The sequence below is a fragment of the Pinus tabuliformis genome, chromosome J (genome assembly GCF_031772625.1).
Source record: "Pinus tabuliformis cultivar Carrire ecotype Pingquan chromosome J, CPIR1, whole genome shotgun sequence".
Lineage (NCBI taxonomy): Eukaryota > Viridiplantae > Streptophyta > Pinopsida > Pinales > Pinaceae > Pinus > Pinus tabuliformis.
This window is the reverse complement of record NC_142295.1, coordinates 1,492,457,683-1,492,470,703: the sequence shown is the minus strand read 5'-3', so window position 1 is coordinate 1,492,470,703 and position 13,021 is coordinate 1,492,457,683.

The following is a 13,021-nucleotide window of genomic DNA, read 5'->3' as shown; positions in this document are numbered from 1 at the left end:
TTGCACAAAAATTCACAAATGACAAAATTATCTCCAAATTTCTTGAAATTTGGGCTGGGAGTCCCCAATCAAGTACCATGCTCAGTCAAAGAGGCTTTGGCCAAAATTTGGAGTGGATCGGGCGTTTTCGTTCGTTTTTGTGCTTTGGCCAACCATCCTTGGAGCACCTTCGTTCTCGCCGGTATTTTTGACATTTATCTCAAACCATGACACCTGTGTAAAAAGTGAAAGAGGTTTTTCTTCCTTGTCATGTTTTGGACAAAAACCTCTCTCAGTTTTGCAAAATTCATCTTTGATTGCTCAGAAACAGCTTTTGAGTGAAACTTGTCCCGATGTGTGAAACAAGGGATTTTGTCGAAATGGAGCGAAATGAAGGGGATAGAGGGCTTCTAAATTCTTGGGGAAATTTTTGGGAGTGGGGAGGGATGTTAGGAAGCAGGGGAAAGTGGAATCTCAGAGATTGAGTGAGGGGAAGGGGTCGAAAAGGACAAAACACAGGTCAAACCTAGAAAATTGCCAGGTTGTAGCTAGAAACTAGGGTTTGTGGAAAAATGAGGAATTTGGTGGATCTGAGTGTTGGGAAGTGTTTGATAAGGTATTTTAAGGATAGGGGAGGGTGTATGAACATCAGGAAACAAGTTTTTCCGGTGACTTGACCATCCAAGAGAAATTGGCTTCAAAACCCTAGGAGAGGGAAATGACCTTGCCTGGGCGCAACATGAAGCATGAATAAGGTGTAAAATGACTCATTAGACACTGACATGATAATGACAACCCTCTGAATGATGATAGGCTCAGCTGAATAATGACATGGACTGACATTTGGGCAAACCCTAGACCTAATGCCTAGTGACCAAATTTTGGCTTGAAGACTCACTGAAATGACAAAATTTGACCTTGACACTCTGAGACCACTTTGTAAGAGCATATTTGATCACTGGAGGAAGGCTGGAAACACTGACACTAACAGCCCCAAAAATGCCAAAAATGTCTCAAAACTTTCAAAATTTCTTGTGCTAGCTGCTAGGAAGAGGCTAATGATTATCATGGTGAGTGAGAGAAGCCTCGGCCAAGATACGGAGTGGGTTGGTCTTCTTCTTCCTCTTGTGGGCCTCGGACAACCTTCTTTGGAACATTTTCATCTTCGCCTTGCAAACATGCATCCTCGCCCAATAATGATTCTTCATGTTCCTTAGCAGCCTCTTGTCCTGGTTGGCCTTCTCCAACAGCCTCTCCAAGCGAGCATTCTCCTGAATGAGCAAAGACTCTCGGTCATCAGGCAATGGGTCACCGGGCCTCCTACGGTTCAAAGTTCGATCACTGCGGATCCTCCATAGCTCATCAAGTTCTTTTTCCTATTCTAATTGTTTGTTGCGCTGCTCCAGATAAGTGATGGTCCATTGAGCCATTTGGAGCTTTTGCTGCAACACGAGGTTCTCCTCCTCTCTCTGTCTGATAATCTCATAAAAATCTGAAGAAGGAGAGCGGGCATCAAGGTCAATGAAATCATCATGTGTATCATCGGCTCTCTCATCCTCAACCATGGGCTGCTTGCCCTCCCGCACTGCCTCTACTGATGAAGAATGCGAGGCCCCTTCCACCTGGTGTGGAGATAACACTCGCTGCCCTGAAGATGATGACGAGACCCCTTCCACCTGCTGTGGAGAAAGTACTCGTCGAGCTACTGCAAACAAGGCCCTGTGGCCTCTCTGGTAGGTGACCTGAGGTGAGGAAGCAACATGTCTCGGAACAATGATCTCGGGCTAGTGAAATGGACCTCCCTCCTCATAAATGACCTCTGGCTCCGGCTGTGGCTGTGGTGGCGCTGTGAAGAACTCATGGGAAATGAACTCTTCCCATGGAATGCCCTGCTGACTCAACTGATGGGAAACAATGAGCTGGATGAGACCATAGTGACATAAACTCCTAAACTGCTGGGCTGGGGTCTTCCTCTGTAACATAGGCACCATCCTCTGAATATTCTGGAAGAAGAAAACCGGGATGTTCATCATCCTCACTCGGGTAAAGTGCATCAACAGGCGGATGTGATAAGAGTACACCTGTGAAAACCTGCCCTCACATGTAAAGTAATGCATGATGAGTTTCAAAATCGGAGCATACTCCCTCCGGAGAAATCTGAAAGGAAAGACCCCCAACAAGTGTCTCATGAAGGCTGGCATGACATATGGCTCAAAATGAACAAAATCCAACACTTTGCGCTTGGGCCACACCTCACCCACATTTGGTATCCCGGTAGCCTCTGAAATCACTTCCGGAGACAACACAAAGTTCACTCCTGCCAGAGTGACCTGCCCATCATGAAGGTGCAAAACAAATAAGCGGGCCAACTCCCTGTGGTGCTGGATCTGAGCAAGCTTCTCGCAAAACTGGAAACATGACATATACCGAAATCAATTCACTGCTAAAGGACAGGCCTGCAATTCTGCCAATGAGGTGGGCTCCTCTCTCTTATGATGAGCACCTTTGCCCCCCTACGAGGCCTCTGCTGTACCTCAACCTCTGTAGAAGAAGACTGGGCATCACCTTGCTCATAGGTCTCGGTGGTTGACATGGTGCTTTTGAGCAAAGTGGAGAAAATAGACAAAGTAAACTGCTGCCCTTGCCTGCAAAAATGCTGAATTGTATGCTGTTTTCAAGGGGAAAAAATCATGAAGGAAATGTTAGGGGAGGGGATTTTTTAATAAGGAAAGGGAAACATATGAAAACAGGGAATTTTCAAGGGACAAATCACAAATTGTCAAACATATAATCTCATCTTAATCAGCGGGAAATCATTTGCAAAGAAATGTTTTTATTAGGGGAACATGGATAATAATAACCAAGGGAAATGACATGTATGCTCAACAGGGGGATGGGCCAGCATAGATAACTTGCTCATTTGATTTCTGCCTTTCAATGTACATCATAAGGCACACTCTGTTTTTTCAAAGGGGTTCATGTACATTTGATGCTAGGGGAAAAGGGCTTCATTGACAAGGATATTAGGGGATAGAAGGGAAAACATGGTTTTTGCTTTTTAGGACCACAGCAACATTACTTTTGATCAAATATACATAGCAATATTTCCTTTGCTTTTGTTTATATACACAGCCACATTTTCTTTATTTCTTGTTTTGGCATTTTATCATCATATTGCTTTCTTTTTTGCATAATCATTTTGTTTTTCTTTCATAGCATTTTGTTCTTTTTGCTGTGTGTGTTTTTATATCACAATGGAGGGTATTAGGGTTTTGGGAATGTGTTTAGGGAGGGATAGGGTTTGATACTTGGAAGGAGGAAAATTTCATATTCTTTGCAAATAAGATAAGATAGAGATATATGATGACAATTGTGAAATCAATGGGGAAACATGGAGGGAACATAAATGGGAATTAAAACTTTGAAAAAAAAACACCAAACCCTAGCATTATGCCTACATTGACAAGCAATCACCAAAATCTATTTTCTTTGCATTCTTAGTGATAAAAACATATAAATGAAAGCTCATCATTCACCATTCATCAATTCATCAAGTGTATAGACCCTACCTCGGTCGATTTTGCAACTTAGAGGGCGATTGGACAAAATTTGGGGCAGTTTTGGTGTCAACAGCTTGACGGGTCGCGCAGGGCACCCAACGGGTCGCGCAGGGCACCCAACGGGTCGCGCACAGCCCGACGGGTCGCGCCCGTTACAAATTAACACTGCTGGGAGGCGCCTGACGGGTCGCGCACCGCCCAACAGGTCGCGCACAACCTCTGACGGGTCACGCACCTGAAACTGGTTCAATTTCTCTGCACTTTGCCTCCTTTCGCCTCTTCGCCCTATCACTTCTTCTTGCAAGCTCTTTGGATGCACAATGAGGGTATTGAGAGGGAATTTGACTCTTTATAAGCTCAATTTGAAAAAATTTACTTACCAAACCCACTTTCTAATGTTTTGCCTTGACACTTTCTTTTAACACTGTTTTGAGTTTTCTTTGGTTCTGAATTTGACTTTTTGGGTGCTTTAGCTCCGTTCTTTTTGCAGGTAGACCATCTGATGGACTCTGGCGAGGAGACCAGGGTTATTGCCGGCATTTTGAAGAATTTTTGAAATTTCCTTATTGTTTTACAAAATTGACATGACCTTGGGTTTAAAAACAGGGTTTTTAAATCCACGGTATAAATAAGCTGTACATGATGAAAAATATCAATGAAACATATTTACATACCTCCTTCTGGCTTGCTGGGGACTCATAGACCTCTGACTCATGATCTTGCAATGACATTTGACTGAAACCCTAGACCTAAGACTTTGGACTTCAAGACAAAACAAAACAAGTGTGACACAAGCTCATTAGCTGATATGACCTGATCCAGCAAAGCCAAGAAGGGAACAAGGACCAGCTCCTCCATCAGTTTTATGGCATGCCTAATGGAATGCAAAACTGACATTGATGAGACACCTACTTATGCATATGCAAAGAGTTTTTTGATCACTGATGGAGGGCATCATGACCGACACTAACATTGGCTCCAATGGGGATGGTAGCTCCTTGGAGGTGCCAAGAACCGCAGATCTTTGGGAGAGTAGACTAGTGCTTTCAACCATTGGGCGATGGAGTCATTATTTCGGCAAACGACACAAGACTTTGACTCATTTATTGACTGAAAACTTGACTGAAAACTGACTGAAACTTAACTGAAGCTTGACTCAAACCGACTCGATGGCAAACTGAAATAACTTGAAAAAACTCACTAAATATACCAAACACAAATGACTCATGACTGACTTAACTAAAACAAGAGAAGGGCAGCAGTCCATCAAGATGTGAAATCATGATGACAACCACCGGTGTTTCTTACAAGACTATATACATCAAACTATATCAAAATGCCAATGCAACCAATCAAGCAGATGCATTCTTGATTGATTCTCCTGATTAGATCTTCTGGTCAACAATACAAACCTATCACTGGGCATCCAAAAACATAGTTGACCATATTCTCCTTCATCACTGAATACTGCAATAAACACTATCACTGCTGGCTGCAACAAATCTGCCATTGGATCCTGGAAAACATGAAGACTTGACATTGCCACCTCCTGCTGAAAGAACAAGGTATCCTTTGCTTCAAATTTTGATATGCCTTCATCATGTGCTTCGGAAAGAGTATGTTCCTGGTCCTCAAAAAATTCTGAACAAGTAGATGAGCAGATCTCCTCTTGAAATAACATTTCAAAACATGAGACATATGAGGAAGAATCTGAAATGGAATCCTGAATGATCTTATCTTTTGTAGTTTGAATACATGGTAAGTCATCCTCATATGATATGATAGCCAGATTCTCATTACATTCATCAATCATAAGAGAAGAAACTTCAGATGGTCCTTGAAGCACAAGATGATCATTTATATCGTCTACCACAAATTCACGCAGAAAAACTTTTTCACTTGCTTGAGCAAAGATCTCACCTTGTTGTTCATGAGCTGACTGAATGACCTCCTCATGAAGATCTAGTTCTGGTGAGGTGGGAGCGCTTAGATTTGTAACTTCGTTTTCTTCATGCCAGCTAATCTCAACAGTCGAGTTCTTCTTTATAGGATTCAACACAAGGTATTCTTGGTCATCATGATCTGAATTTTGATCTGAAATAGCTGAGTTGACTGCATTACATTCTAAAATTGACTCTTGGCTACCTTGCACGCTGTCTTCTTCTGTGGGCAGATCTGAAACAAGCTCTTCTCTTTCATCAATTACAGCCATATGGCCATCTTCAACCTGCTGATCTTGACAAGTATCTTCTAAGATTTCTATGTGCTGCTGAAACGGCTTTTCATACAGGGCTTCCATGATCTCTTCATCCATGAAATTATCATCTTCATAAAACTTCTCAAGGCTTTCAATAAAACTATAGGCATGCTTGCAACAGTCTTGAACTAAATTCAATGATGGATAAGAGTCCTTATATCTTTCAATGAACATAGCATGAAAATCCTTTAAACAATAAATACAAGCAGGCGGCAAACTTTCATACCAGGATTGAGCTGCACCTTCCAGAGTGGCCAAGAATATCTTCATCAAGCAATCTTCAGGAAAATCCACCTTCAACTTATGAATATGCATATGAAATCTAACTAGATGTAAAGCAGCATCCTTCTTACCATCATCATTAAATGTAGGCAAATTCCTTGACCAATCTACCTTCGGAATTTTATTTGGAAAACCTGGAATGTGATCTCGTATCAAGGGAGCATATCTTCTTGCAATCCGATCCATCGTGAAAAGCTCAAAGCTACTGATCTCCCTGCAATGAAGTCACCATGAAGCACTGATCGCTGGATTCTTCAGTGAAGGAGTCGCCAGTGAATGATTTCAGCCTTGTCAGTGTTTGATCGTTGTCCACTATCAACAATCAGATCTGAACTTGATACATGTACTGGGGTAAAATTCAAATGAAGTGTTATATCCACAAGCTCACGAAGATTGACTGAAGCAGCGTTTATCTACTAACGCTGATGTAAAACAAGAGCATTTTCGAAGGCTACCTGGCGTAACTTCAGGCTCCATCTAAGACTTATGAAACAAACACATCAATCCACAAACAAGTTTGTTCTCCCCAGTATAGTCGCCAGTATGTTAGCGCTTGAAATTTCACCTCAGGCTGAGAAAGGTAAACCTCAAGGCTACATCAAACCATTTAGCCTCGTAGCTAGCCCTACGGGGCAGGAGAAGGCTCTTTCCGGTCAAACTCGGTGGATTTTTCAATAGGATGAGCTGACCAATTAGAAACACTGATATTAGGCTAGTAAACTGATAAGGAGGGTTGATTTAAAGTTTTTTGGGGTTTTTGGTGGCAATTGGAGGGAGTGCAATTCAGGGTGCGGGGATTGAGCTCAGGTTTTGCAGGTGGGTCTTTGGGGCAAGGTAGGAGTTTGTGCTGATGCCTTTAGCTGAGATGGATGATCAAGGAAGAAAAAGAGAAGCTAAAGAGGGCAAACAATGACTTTGAATCCTCTCTAGACAGTGGAAAACATAAACATTAAACAAATTTGAAAGCTGAGCATGGCAAGCATGAATTCAAACTTTATCACTTCATTTTTTTAATAAGCTGCAGTAAAGAAAGAGATGGAACACATAAACACACTTACAATTACAATAAGAGAACACACCATCAACACAAGAGTCCACAAGAATCCCAATGATGTCTGCAAAACCCTGGTCTTCCTTTTCCTCAAATTGCAGAGATACAAGTAAAATACACAATGATAGTTCCCCCCTCAAGAGTCCAACCATGAAAATGAGCAAGAGAAGGCATAATATAGATGATCTAACTCCTTTCCCCACCTCTAGGGGTCGAGCTCAGCTTCCTAGGAGCTGTTTCAACTAATTCTAAACTGAGCACTAGATAATAGGCAATCAAAACAACTTGCCTCTAAAACTTAGGAAACCTATCCATGCATTAAATTTTTACCATTTACATTCAAGAATCTTCTAGAAGTGATCAAGGAGAGTAAAAGCATCATAGAGCCATGAAAATTACACAAAAATCCATCATTTACATGCCCAAAACATTAAAACAAGTGAAAACAGTGTTTTTCTGGCCGAACTGGTCAAAACAGGCAAAATTCCCTGACGGGTCGCGCACATTGAGAGGCCTGTTTGGGGGCCTTCCCGGTGTCCAAATCAGGTACAAGATAGCTCATTGGAAAGGTCTACGAGTCTACTTTCCAACCCCACCGGAATTTTTGAATTTGGAGTTGATTTGACCCCTCAAAACTCAATTCTCCCAAGACAGCTTTCTGCAACTCAAAATAGGGGTAGAAAGTCAAAATTTGCATGTGTTTTGACTTTTTGGAGGCCCAAATCTCCATAAAAACTGAATTCCATCCACAGGTAGGTGTAACTTTGCATGAAAATTCCAAAAATGCTGAGTTTTCCCCGTTCTGAGTTGCCCCCATGTAGGGTCGCGCGCGGGGTGAGACCCGTTAAAAGGCCAAAACCTGTCAATGTCCCAAAAATGCCAAAAATGTCTCAAAACTTTCAAAATTTCTTGTGCTAGCTGCTAGGAAGAGGCTAATGAGTATCATGGTGAGTGAGAGAAGCCTCGGCTAAGATACGGAGTGGGTTGGTCTTCTTCTTCCTCTTGCGGGCCTCGGACAACCTTCTTTGGAACATTTTCATCTTCGCCTTGCAAACATGCATCCTCGCCCAATAATGATTCTTCATGTTCCTTAGCAGCCTCTTGTCCTGGTTGGCCTTCTCCAACAGCCTATCCAAGCGAGCATTCTCCTGAATGAGCAAAGACTCTCGGTCATCAGGCAATGGGTCACCGGGCCTCCTACGGTTCAAAGTTCGATCACTGCGGATCCTCCATAGCTCATCAAGTTCTTTTTCCTCTTCTAATTGTTTGTTGCGCTGCTCCAGATAAGTGATGGTCCATTGAGCCATTTGGAGCTTTTGCTGCAACACGAGGTTCTCCTCCTCTCTCTGTCTGATAATCTCATAAAAATCTGAAGAAGGAGAGCGGGCATCAAGGTCAATGAAATCATCATGTGTATCACCGGCTCTCTCATCCTCAACCATGGGCTGCTTGCCCTCCCGCACTGCCTCTACTGATGAAGAATGTGAGGCCCCTTCCACCTGGTGTGGAGATAACACTCACTGCCCTGAAGATGATGACGAGACCCCTTCCACCTGTTGTGGAGAAAGTACTCGTCGAGCTGCTGCAAACAAGGCCCTGTGGCCTCTCTGGTAGGTGACCTGAGGTGAGGAAGCAACATGTCTCGGAACAATGATCTCGGGCTGGTGAGATGGACCTCCCTCCTCATAAATGACCTCTGGCTCCGGCTGTGGCTGTGGTGGCGCTGTGAAGAACTCATGGGAAATGAACTCTTCCCATGGAATGCCCTGCTGACTCAACTAATGGGAAACAATGAGCTGGATGAGACCATAGTGACATAAACTCCTAAACTGCTGGGCTGGGGTCTTCCTCTGTAACATAGGCACCATCCTCTGAATATTCTGGAAGAAGAAAACCGGGATGTTCATCATCCTCACTCGGGTAAAGTGCATCAACAGGCAGATGTGATAAGAGTACACCTGTGAAAACCTGCCCTCACATATAAAGTAATGCATGATGAGTTTCAAGATCGGAGCATACTCCCTCCAGAGAAATCTGAAAGGAAAGACCCCCGACAAGTGTCTCATGAAGGCTGGCATGACATATGGCTCAAAATGAACAAAATCCAACACTTTGCGCTTGGGCCACACCTCACCCACATTTGGTATCCCGGTAGCCTTTGAAATCACTTCCGGAGACAACACAAAGTTCACTCCTGCCAGAGTGACCTGCCCATCATGAAGGTGCAAAACAAATAAGCAGGCCAACTCCCTGTGGTGCTGGATCTGAGCAAGCTTCTCGCAAAACTGGAAACATGACATATACCGAAAGCAATTCACTGCTAAAGGACAGGCTTGCAATTCTGCCAATTAGGTGGGCTCCTCTCTCTTATGATGACCACCTTTGCCCCCCTACGAGGCCTCCGTTGTACCTCAACCTCTGTAGAAGAAGACTGGTCATCACCTTGCTCATAGGTCTCGGTGGTTGACATGGTGCTTTTGAGCAAAGTGGAGAAAATAGACAAAGTAAACTGCTGCCCTTGCCTGCAAAAATGCTGAGTTGTATGCTGTTTTCAAGGGGAAAAAATCATGAAGGAAATGTTAGGGGAGGGTATTTTTTAATAAGGAAAGGGAAACATATGAAAACAGGGAATTTTCAAGGGACAATTCACAAACTGTCAAACATATAATCTCATCTTAATCAGCGGGAAATCATTTGCAAAGAAATGCTTTTATTAGGGGAACATGGATAATAATAACCAAGGGAAATGACATGTATGCTCAACAGGGGGATGGGACAGCATAGATAACTTGCTCATTTGATTTCTGCCTTTCAATGTACATCATAAGGCACACTCTGTTTTTCAAAGGGGTTCATGTACATTTGATGCTAGGGGAAAAGAGCTTCATTGACAAAGATATTAGGGGATAGAAGGGAAAACATGGTTTTTGCTTTTTAGGACCACAGCAACATTACTTTTGATCAAATATACATAGCAATATTTCCTTTGCTTTTGTTTATATACACAGCCACATTTTCTTTATTTCTTGTTTTGGCATTTTATCATCATATTGCTTTCTTTTTTGCATAATCATTTTGTTTTTCTTTCATAGCATTTTGTTCTTTTTGCTGTGTGTGTTTTTATATCACAATGGAGGGTATTAGGGTTTTGGGAATGTGTTTAGGGAGGGATAGGGTTTGATACTTGGAAGGAGGAAAATTTCATATTCTTTGCAAATAAGATAAGATAGAGATATATGATGACAATTGTGAAATCAATGGGGAAACATGGAGGGAACATAAATGGGAATTAAAACCTTGAAAAAAAAACAGCAAACCCTAGCATTATGCCTACATTGACAAGCAATCACCAAAATCTATTTTCTTTGCATTCTTAGTGATAAAAACATATAAATGAAAGCTCATCATTCACCATTCATCAATTCATCAAGTGTATAGACCCTACCTCGGTCGATTTTGCAACTTAGAGGGCGATTGGACAAAATTTGGGGCGGTTTTGGTGTCAACAGCTTGACGGGTCGCGCAGGGCACCCAACGGGTCGCGCACAGCCCGACGGGTCGCGCCCGTTACAAATTAACACTGCTGGGAGGCGCCTGACGGGTCGCGCACCGCCCAACAGGTCGCGCACAACCTCTGACGGGTCACGCACCTGAAACTGGTTCAATTTCTCTGCACTTTGCCTCCTTTCGCCTCTTCGCCCTATCACTTCTTCTTGCAAGCTCTTTGGATGCACAATGAGGGTATTGAGAGGGAATTTGACTCTTTATAATCTCAATTTGAAAAAATTTACTTACCAAACCCACTTTCTAATGTTTTGCCTTGACACTTTCTTTTAACATTGTTTTGAGTTTTCTTTTGTTCTGAATTTGACTTTTTGGGTGCTTTAGCTCCGTTCTTTTTGCAGGTAGACCATCTGATGGACTCTGGTGAGGAGACCAGGGTTATTGCCGGCATTTTGAAGAATTTTTGAAATTTCCTTATTGTTTTACAAAATTGACATGACCTTGGGTTTAAAAACAGGGTTTTTAAATCCACGGTATAAATAAGCTGTACATGATGAAAAATATCAATGAAACATATTTACATACCTCCTTCTGGCTTGCTGGGGACTCATAGACCTCTGACTCATGATCTTGCAATGACATTTGACTGAAACCCTAGACCTAAGACTTTGGACTTCAAGACAAAACAAAACAAGTGTGACACAAGCTCATTAGCTGATATGACCTGATCCAGCAAAGCCAAGAAGGGAACAAGGACCAGCTCCTCCATCAGTTTTATGGCATGCCTAATGGAATGCAAAACTGACATTGATGAGACACCTACTTAGGCATATGCAAAGAGTTTTTTGATCACTGATGGAGGGGATCATGACCGACACTAACACCTTGTAAGATTGCTCCAACCATTCAATGGTTGGATCATTAAATTTACAATGATCCTCTTGAAAACCCTGAAATCTTTGAAAAGATAGATTTTGAATTAGAGGCATGGGATTATAATAAGAATCTTGTGAGGGAAAATAGATCTGATCCTATTTAGCAGTCATGTCAAGACAGTGAGGACCTGACATAACCATCAGTAGAGATTGAAGTGCCTCAACCGCTCGAAAAAAATCCGAATAGTCAAATGTTGAACGATGAAGATCGAAGGATGTAAAACAAATTCCATTGGATATAATGTTGGGAAAATGATAACATGAATGATGGTCATCAAAAACAAAATAATGATCAGACGATTTGATTAAAGCATCAAATTCGCAGTTTTTAGTAAATGAGGATAAATCAATTTGAACAGTTCTGTGAATGCTCTGAACAATTGAACCAAGTTCCTCACAAATCAAATGTGACAAACTCTTTTCCTGTAACTGGTGACAAACTATGCAAGCATCGTAGTCATGAAAAGAGTTTAAAATGGATGTCAACACAACAAATGCATGAGACCAGTCAAGACATGGTGAACAGAGAAGAGCTTGATTTGTCTGATAACTCATGCATTCTTTATTACTCAAGAGGACTTTAGGTGCAATGAAGGGGAAGAATTGCAATATAACATTCACGAGAAAAACTGGAAGCTGATTATTAAGAGATGAATATGATAGGCATGATTCCTTCAGCCAAACATAGTTTTTTAAATGACCAACTTCACAATTCCATGACTCTATGAGAAACACATTCCAAACCTGAGTTTGACATGAGAGATTTGCATGAAGATGAATAAACTAAAAAAGATGATTGAATTCGGTCAGAAGTAAAATATTGAACATTTGAAAGATCATATCCGAAATACATTATATCTAGGATCTGAGTAGGATATGGATATTACATGGATACATTATGATGACAAACATTGGGAACCGATTGACAGAGAATTTTTCATATAGTTGGGACTGAGTTACCTTCATATATTGAGACAGTGTTGTTGTACGAGACAAGCTCAGGCTTGTGGTTGCAACCTCCATGAGAGGGAGGATGAATATGGTATCCTTTTGTGATTTATACGATTATTTATGTTCTAATATGATATCTGATTTAATGACCTGCATGAACAGGAGACCACTGCTATTGAGACACGATGATTACCAGATATGAGCACAATGATATGTTTCTGATCTATAGGGAGTAGGATTGATCGAGGACACTAAGCCATCTCTTTGCCCCTGTCTAAGCTCCCAGGATGAGGAGTTGAGATAGAGGGCTCTTGGGGTTGAGGGAACTCTCGACAATAAGGTATCACCCCTATATGTTACCCATAGGTTTGGAGTAGTGACTCACCCTATCTTGGTCTTTGCATAGTATGCCCCAGTTGGCATCATAGCCACAAGCAGGGCTTGTTGGGATTATCTCTCCCCGTTTAGCCAATGGGTTGAGGAGGCTTCGTGGTGTGTTATC